Genomic DNA, 8,900 nt, shown 5'->3' with positions numbered 1-8,900 from the left:
GCCTCGACATTTCTTTTGCTTTCAAAAGTGTGGTGCAAGTGGTTCATTGATACTGCTGCAGTCCTACAGCAACAGCAATGCAATGGGCACAATTTACAAAACCACAATGAATAAACCTATATTGTTAGCCGACCGATGTGCATGTCTGCTACTTGAGGGGTACGTTCCCCTTTATTGTGGTGCTCCTGACACCAGCTCAATCTGTTAAGAGTAAGGCTTTCCCAAATAACCTCTGGCCCTGGCAGCTGGGCAATAGGATATTTTTGTACCAGTTGGCAGCAGAGACTTCTCACATTAGCGGGCCTGAAGAGGTTGTGGTGCATTTAAGTTGTGGCACCTGTCACAGGAGTGGAGCAGACAGGCCTCTGAGCAGTGGAGTTCAGCCCTCATGGCTCTTGAGTTCTGTCCATCCATTTTCTATCTGCTTTCTGCTATTCAAGGTTGAGGGGGGTCTCACCAAGCACAGGCACAAGGCGGGATACACCCTGGATGGGACACCAGTCCATCACAGAGCACACAGACACAGACAGAAACTCACACTCACACCAGGGCCAATGTAAAGAGGCGGCAAAGCAAAGGGGATAGTACAAAGTCACAGGCATGGAGGAAATGAGTCCACATGTGCCGACTTTATTGTAATGTTCCCAAATTAAAGCAAGTACAACGAACAGTACAAAAGAAAAAATATATATACAATATAAAATAGTTCAGTTTTGAACATTTAAAAAGTACAGTTACAGTCATGAAATCATAAGCATAGATTTGTTTTTAAATAGAAACTATTTACATAAATATATTTTTGTTTTCATTTGTCTTTTCTTAATTGACCCAGAGAAAAATAAAGTTTTTTTACAGCAGGAGGTGGGGGGGGTGGGGGGTGGGAGATCCTTCTGTTCTCCTCCCCCTCTTATCTTGGCAATAACTTGGATTGTGAAAACAAACCAACTTTGAAAAGCAGAGTGTGGATGATTTCTTGCCCGCCAAACAGGTCTGGCCTGTCTTCCAGAGCGAATCAATCTTTTCTTTCGATGTAATCTCACAGCAGTTAACCTTTGAAAAGCTTCAGCAAATAAGTCTTTGATAAGAGGTGGACAAGCATTTGGTTGCTTTAAACAGTCAATATTTATCTATTTATTTATTGACTTTTCTTGGCTATTTGTATTGCGTTGGACAGGGAGATGAGGAATTCAGTGACCTGCCTTCACCCTGGGCTGTGCTGAACTCTGTACCTGCATTCAGAAGGATTTGTTTTAATGAAGATGTTGACTTGTGGTGTTGGATTGAATTGCGCAGTTGCAATCAGGGAAACAGGCCAGACCTCCCTTGTGTAGTGGATTGATCTGCTTCAGTTTTACACACACTGCAGGTAATTCCAGCTGCTGCATTTTATAAGGATGCTACTATGTTTTCAGACAAGCCGTGTAAGATGTACGGTGTGACAATTGTGTCAAATAAGAACAACAGTTGCCCATCATGAAAATAACCTGTAGGAAGGTCCCGATTCTAAAGGGAGTTTCTATAAATACTTGAGCTGTTTTTGTATTTTCACAAGAGAAAGTCCTTATTCCATTCACAACCATTCCCCTGAAAATAATCTGTTTTTCACTGATAAACGGAATACTTGAACTACATTGTAGTGTTTCTTCAGTGGCTTGGTTATATTTTCAATGTCAGTTTATTTAACGAATATATTACAATTAAATATACGTTCCCGGGAGAGTCCCATCAGAACATCCTCAATCTACAGTATGGAAAATATTCAACTAGGATGCTTTCAGAGTAAAGGTGGTCTTGGCATTTAAGTAATAAATCCCCAGCTTTTCAGCTGCGAAGAGCTGAGAGTTACATTGTGAAGCTAAGAAAATCACTCCCTGGCACATAGAGAATAAAATCTGTTCCAAGAAGTTTCTAGAAGCGTGCAGGACCAAAGTAACAAGCAGAGAAAATGACATGCACAATCAACCCTGCAGAAACACATCAGTCTTCTGTGACGTACTGAGAAACGCATAACCAAGCACAGAATCCAGTGTTAAGGCTGGCTGAAAACTCAGCAGCGGGGCAATGAGGAAGGATCGGCCCAAACTTGGTTAGCCCTGTCCCTTTTTCAACTCGGCTTAAGCCCTGATTCTGACGAATGTTGAAATCCTGCGGGAAAATGTCAGGGAAAGCATTACTGGTTTGGGCACAAGGCTCCATCTAAAACCAGCCCGGATTGTCTTCAGGACTGGTAGTGAACAAGAGTCAATATTCCCCCAGTAGGTGGTACTATGGCAGCAACTCATGAGACCGCAGGAAGCTACAAGCAGCTTTTGATATTCACAACAGTCGACAGGCTTTTACTGTAGATACTCCCCACCCTTCTTTAAGAGTCAAAACAAATGACTGTGCTTATCCACAAGACTCCGAAAACCAACTGTGAGGGAAACAATTTCCCCCACTGGCTGTTTTAGCTCCACGCCTGCTGAACAGCTGCTTTCCTATTATATACAAAAAGCAGAGTCTGCAGAGACAGACAAGGCCAAAGATACTGCACATACCAGGCTGTGGGGACTCTTGAGATCCTACGGAGGTGAATTCATGTAGTAAAGTCTGAGAGAGCTGACAGAGACAGAGTCCTGGGAAGTGTTTCTTTTTCGGGTAAGGGTAGAAAATTCCAACCTGGGCAAAAGTGTAATAATCGAATAATATTAATAACACCACATCTCATTTATCATAGTCAAAGCGTACCTCCACTATTTACTACTTAACCTTAAAGGGAGCCCTTGGAAGATCTCTGTCTCAGATTGCTGAGAAGCTGCTGTCATGGGGTGACACTGGCGTCTCTCTCTTTCAGCAATTACAGCCACAAACATGAGCACTTACAAGAAACAGCCACTTAAACCTTGGAAAACATTTCAAGCCACAGAGACCTTTTCTGGTGGGATTGATCTGCAGGAAGCGAGCGAGCACATAGATGTGCACTACTTTGCTGAACAAGCTGGCCCTCCAGTTCCCTAGGGCCGACTGTTTCACTAGCAATAGGACAATTGATTTTAGGGGGAGAGGAGCTACTTGGGGTCGAACAGCCACAGGCCTCCCTTGATATACTCCCCAGGGTCACAGCAGGTTTTCATCATAACTCCCAAGTGCTGACAGTGATCTTCTGGCAGCAAACCCACTGCTCAATCAAGCGTTTACAAAGTAAAGACACAACACAGACGTGAGAGTAAGTCAGAACAGCTTTGCAACTCAACAACAGCTTACACCAAGCTGTTAACCTGCAGGAAATGTCACCTGCTTGTGCAAAACACACCATGACTGAAGATGCTAAGCCTCCAAACTCTTCCCTTGTGTCTGTTTTAGGATCTGTTGATCTTTGTCCAATTGGGTACGGACTGGGCTTCAATCAGGCACATCTTCGTTTTGATTAACTGTTGTTCTTGAAGTGGTTTTACTTTGAGGAAATTACAGTACAACACTGCTATTGGTACCGGCTTCAGGCTCATAACCAGTAGGAGAACCGATGGCATCTTTTTTAAAAAATGCCTTAATTCTTTTTACTTTAACCTAACAGACTGGTTGTACCCGAAGTGCCTGAGAACTTAATGGATGTAATACAGATAGTATACAGTACTCTTGAGAGCAACACTTTCTAAATTCCAAGTGTTTCAGTCTCTGGAAAAGGGTGATCACAGGAATATTTATTATATTAAAAAGTAGCAGCACAAAACCCAGCACAAACATTCTTTCCGAATTGAAATTAATATTCACCTCTGATTATATTCGAGTGGCAGGAACAGAGGTCAACAGAACACCAAGTTTCAGATACATACAGTGTGTGGATTATTGGATTACTGGGTGTGGCATTGCAGAAGGAGCTGGTATAGCGAGAGATTACTACTTGAAGAGCATCAGGGAAAAGACAATCCTTCCAGACACCGGGGACTCATAATAAAAGAACAAGCAGTACATTTCATATCCCCTCACATCTTTTCAAAATTAAACAAGGACTCCTGATATTCAGTGAGGGATTTTCTCTTAAGCTCCACTTCTTCATGCAGTGAAAACAAAGCACCAGTCGCCATTCCTTTTTTCTAAATTAAAATTCTCTTTGTTGTACTTCCTACAATAGCAAACAGTCACATGACCAGATTACCTGATGATTTTTACATTCACAGCAAGTGCATTATACTGGGACCTGCCTACTACGCTAGACTTTGTATCAGTGATGATTGGTGGACCAGTGCTACAGAGATGTAGAGCACCACAGTTAGAACAATCCAACTGTATCAGCTTTCGTACGCTTTAGATTGGAACAGACATTTGGCCTTTCCATTAAATCTCGCATCAGCATGAAGAAGCGTGGCCACCTTTCTAAACGCAGAATAAGGTAAAGTAAAATCATGCTAGCAGCATGTTACAGCATTGGGGGGACAGTAAAACACAATACAAACTGTGGGAAACTAGCTCGGTAAAGTAAACACTGCACAGACAGGGTAAAGCCAGGGAACACTTATAAATATAAATTACAAATGTCACCTAGAACCTCAAATGTTCAGGCCTGGAGAAAATAATTTTTGGCACAGTGATAGTTGCGGCCTTTAATATTAATAAAACGTATTCAGTCGTATTTTCCATCCCTTTCTCAGTGAGGTAAAAAGGAACAGAGCATCTTAGTTTTAACAAAGAGACATGCGCAGGGATACTGCTGCTACAGGTTTTACGGATGCAGCCCTTAGTCTTGAACACAAAGGCTTGTCAAGTCTGACAGTCACACAGTTATCAAAGACTACGCCAGGGAGCATAGCTGATGCAGACTGCCAGGGAGTGGACTTGAGAAAATGACAGAGCAGCCACAAGAGACAGCTGAGCATCCTACAGATGCCCCTCTGCAGCTGTTTCTGAACGTGGACTTTAGAGATTTCCTCCATCGGAGGCGAGATCTAAAGAGAGAGGCTAGCCTTGTGCGCAACATCAGAGAAACATCTGCAACAAGCACACTACACTTTCTGATCAGAGATCTGAACAAAGTTAACAGTTAAGCCAATCAGCACTGTGTTAATCGTCTCAGCATTACTACATTCACTGGCCAAAGTATTAGGAATGCAGACCTCAGTCTGTACTGAAAATTGCTTGAACCAGTGGAACATGGAATTCAATCCTACACACCACTGCCCTCACAGCAACTTCACCTGCAGGATAAATTCCCAAAATGCTCTGTTCACACTGTTCCTGTAGCTCACAGAGGCCAGCACGCCCTGTGCCAATTCCTAATATCATGGCCAGAAGCTGTACGTCTGTAGCCCTTTGTTGCTCAAAGACTAGAAGTGTTTTGGTTCTGATGCAGCAGGTTTTAATCTTGGTTAACATTTTTCTTTAAGAATACTTCCCCAGTGTTCATTTTCTTTCGAGATCAGATATGACTTGTTCTTAGACAATGATAAAAAATTCCCACTTTTTTAAGCCTGTGAGCACTGCTTGCTTGCTAGAGAAGCCATTTGAAGAAGCCTGCCTTACTCTGATTATTTTCATTATCTCTTCAGCACACCAGCGTTTCTGTGTCGTGGTTTAAGACGTTGGCATCACAAATTGTCTTCTTCTGTTTCTCTGTTATCAGGGGTTGAAGGGTTTTTGTGCAGCTGGAATCAGCATGCTCTCCTCCTCCTAACATGTGAGCAATCATGTCTTATATATCAGGAGATCATCAATTCAACACAACTCAGATCTCGTACAAGGATCTTGTACAAGACATATAATACTGAGAAGCATGTCCATCAACACTGAAGACAGGTGATGAAGGAAGAGACTCTTCACAATAACCTATTTAGTTATTGTAAAGTGTGGCACTTCTATTGTGAAACCTCGGCTCCCCTGGTGAAATCCTTAATCAGCTCTTAAAGAGTTCACCAAGCCCACACCAAGAGACCATGGACAGCTGCCACAGCACTGTGTGGACGGTGCTTCAACTCAAATTCTCCAGATGCAGCGTCTTCTCCTTTGAGAAGGTTCGCTGAAGTCTGAGGCTCAGCAGAAAAAAAAAATCAAATATTGAACTGTTTAAAAGAAAAAAACACGAGTGGTTTACACATGGTGTATCATTCAGAGACAAAGCCAGGCTTTGCTTTGGGAGAGATGTGACTTGGAAACAATACACTGCAGCCTTGAAATTCAGACCCTTTTTGCTCAGACAGCACTTCTAGTTTCTACGTAGTTTTTAAAAACTCTACAATGAAGAGACGTGCACCAATAAAAGAGCAAATGCTTAAAGACACAAAACTAGACAATACCGGCCACATACACGCAACGCAGCAGTCAGTCTGCATATCCTGCTACCCACGAAGCTCTGCACCATGACATGACTGCAAGAATACACATCCAGGGCAAGCAGACAGTGAGCAGGTCTTCACTTGTCATGCTACTCTTCCTTTTCACCACAGCCTTAAGCAGGAGGACAAATGATCTATAACATCCATATTAGAAAATCTCTTTTTTATATGTGGGGAGTACATGGAAACAATGGACAGTGCAAAGTTAATATAGGCATTCTACAAGGCAACTCAGAGTCTCAAAGGCCATGTCTTCTCATAAAAAGCGTGGTTCTGCAAATTAACAAATGAAAAACTCCAAGAGGCATATTTTGTTCTCCTTCAACAGTTTTCCAGCACACCGCTGCCAAACTCTCCCCACGAGAGAACAAAGAGACAAGGTCTGCATTCCTGAAGACACAACAGCACTGCTTCACAGAAGGGCAGTAGGAAATGCAGAGGCCAGACACGTAGACATCACACTCGCTTTTCACAGCATAGATCAGATTCACAGATCTGAGTAAGGTATGGGAATGCTTGTCTTTATCCTTAGCATTTTAAAAACAAAAGATAATGGGTTTTTTTTCCTCCAATTTCCTTTTCCTTCTAAATTTGGCAAAACCATTTTAATTTTGTGATGCCACTGCAGCTCACACTGGAGCAAAAGACATTCAAGATGGACCAATGCCCTCAACTTGCCCTGGCTTCTGCTGTTTGGCAACAGGTCACTGTGTTTGATGTCCTCACAGCGGATGCTCATGTCTTGAGGATCCCCAAAGAATTGTGACCCCAAATGTGACATGTGATGCCAGGTTTACTACCTCATTTGCACCCTAAGTTGATGCCACTATTGGCACTGCGCAGGTTAAGCTGGAATGATGAAAATATGGTACGAGAAGCTTGAATGTCTCTAAGCTACTGCTGATTTGTTTTTAACAAAAACATAAATTGGCCTTTGAACAACTTGAAGGCAACAGAAGACCCTCTTTTCCTATTCAAAGCAAATGTCTGTTCTGCTGGAGACGCCAGCCTGGCGTCACTGCTGTCTGATTTCAGACGTACAGTATGCATGTTCAGAACTGTCCTAGAGGACTATATATAGTAATGAGGGCAAGGCAAAGACAAGCTTAATGGACGAAACAAAACAATTTTAACAAGCAAGGCTGGATCATGACATTCAGTGCCTTTTTTGTGAAAGACTTTGACTTGAGAATGCTGAAGTCCTGTTTCTTAAATGCTGTAGTGATTTAATTAAATGTAACCTGGAAATATTGGGTTCCTTTATGGGTTAGTTTTCAAAAGCAATCAAAAAGCATTATATAAGCAACTGACTTGGGCCGTATTCTGAAGAAACCTGAACTTGTCTTCCAAAGGCATGCTTGTCAAGAGAACGTCTGCACATGAAGTAGAGAACTTGCCCATTATTTCCAAAAAGGAACCTTAGAAGGAACAACATGCTCATTAATTGTGCATCATCTCATTCAGATTGCTTATGGCCTCATAAGACCGCAATCTAGCTGAATCAAAACCCGTAACTCTGAGAATTCAACTGAAAGATCCCTGTTTTGGAATCACAGGGCAGAAGTGAATAATTTGTTACTCCAGGGGGATGAAAGGCTGAGGGGAAATGCACCTTGTTTTTGAGAATAAAGAAAAGGTTTAATCCAGCAGAAAAGGTTTCTAACGAATGAACAGTAACCATAAAAAAGGCAACGTTATATTCCTTACAGACATTCCTTTACAAATGTGTACAGTCCCCGGGATTGAGACCCTGTGGTGCAGGCAGTGTGAGCAGGCCCCCTGCGCCCACGAAGACACAGAGGGCAGGAGATGACTCTGTGAGGGTCCTCGGCCTACGTGTCTGTCTCTGCCTGGAGTGGTGCAGACCAGTGTCCCAGGGGCTTCATCAATCCCATTGAGGAAGGGAGAAGGCGATGGGAGCTCTTTAAATAAAAGATGCTTCAGTGGAGTTTAAACAAGATGGGGGTTTTTTTCTCCCTTGGGAACAGAGGTCCAGTGATGCTGAAGATGGGTGGATTCCTAAAGTCGATCAGGCCAGGTAATGGGAAGAACCTTTAAAAAAATGCCACATTAGTGAAACTGCAGAGGGGGGAGCAATTTACACTGCTCAGGTAATTCTTTCTCATTTTGCGTTTTCACTGTGATTGAAAATGTCTCACCGTGCTTTCTCAATGCTCTGCTGCACTCTACTATAATATACTAGATAATAAACCTTGAAAAGGAATTTGAATGCAGTTCCTGGTGTGCTGAAACTTTCAGACCTTCAGCTGTGATGGAGAGGTGACAATAAAAGCGCTTTCAAATTAAACTGTGGTGCTAATAGAAGCTTAATAGAAGTGCAATGAAAAGACCTAACAACCCCCCTTTCCAAGCTATAGAGCAATAATGAAGTTCCTGACTGCGGATAACCACAGTGTAGGTTATTTTCATCTGTATTCAACGCACAACTTGTCTTCTACTCTGTTTCCCCCTGGGAGAGAAGAAAAATAACGAAGTGAGGTATTGTTGGACAGACCAGTGTTACTTAGGTGTTCCAAAACACCTGAAGCGGTCAATCCCCAAAAAACAAAACACTTCATTTTTTTAAAAAGAAAG

The 8,900-nt window shown here is 42.4% G+C and overlaps 1 protein-coding gene across 1 annotated transcript in view; it reads right to left on the bottom strand.

The window, feature by feature from the left end:
- Positions 1–610: 610 nt before the first annotated feature.
- Positions 611–8,900, bottom strand: part of rhbdl1 (rhomboid, veinlet-like 1 (Drosophila)) — an 84,718-nt gene continuing 76,428 nt past the window's right edge. Inside the window, exon 9 of the mRNA XM_015360037.2 lies at positions 611–8,357. The gene's annotated coding sequence lies outside the window, so the exon portion shown is untranslated. The remainder of the gene's footprint in view (positions 8,358–8,900) is intronic.

Source organism: Lepisosteus oculatus, chromosome 19, assembly GCF_040954835.1.
Source record: "Lepisosteus oculatus isolate fLepOcu1 chromosome 19, fLepOcu1.hap2, whole genome shotgun sequence".
In the NCBI taxonomy this organism is placed as follows: domain Eukaryota; kingdom Metazoa; phylum Chordata; class Actinopteri; order Semionotiformes; family Lepisosteidae; genus Lepisosteus; species Lepisosteus oculatus.
This window is presented reverse-complemented; position numbering and strand designations above follow the sequence as displayed.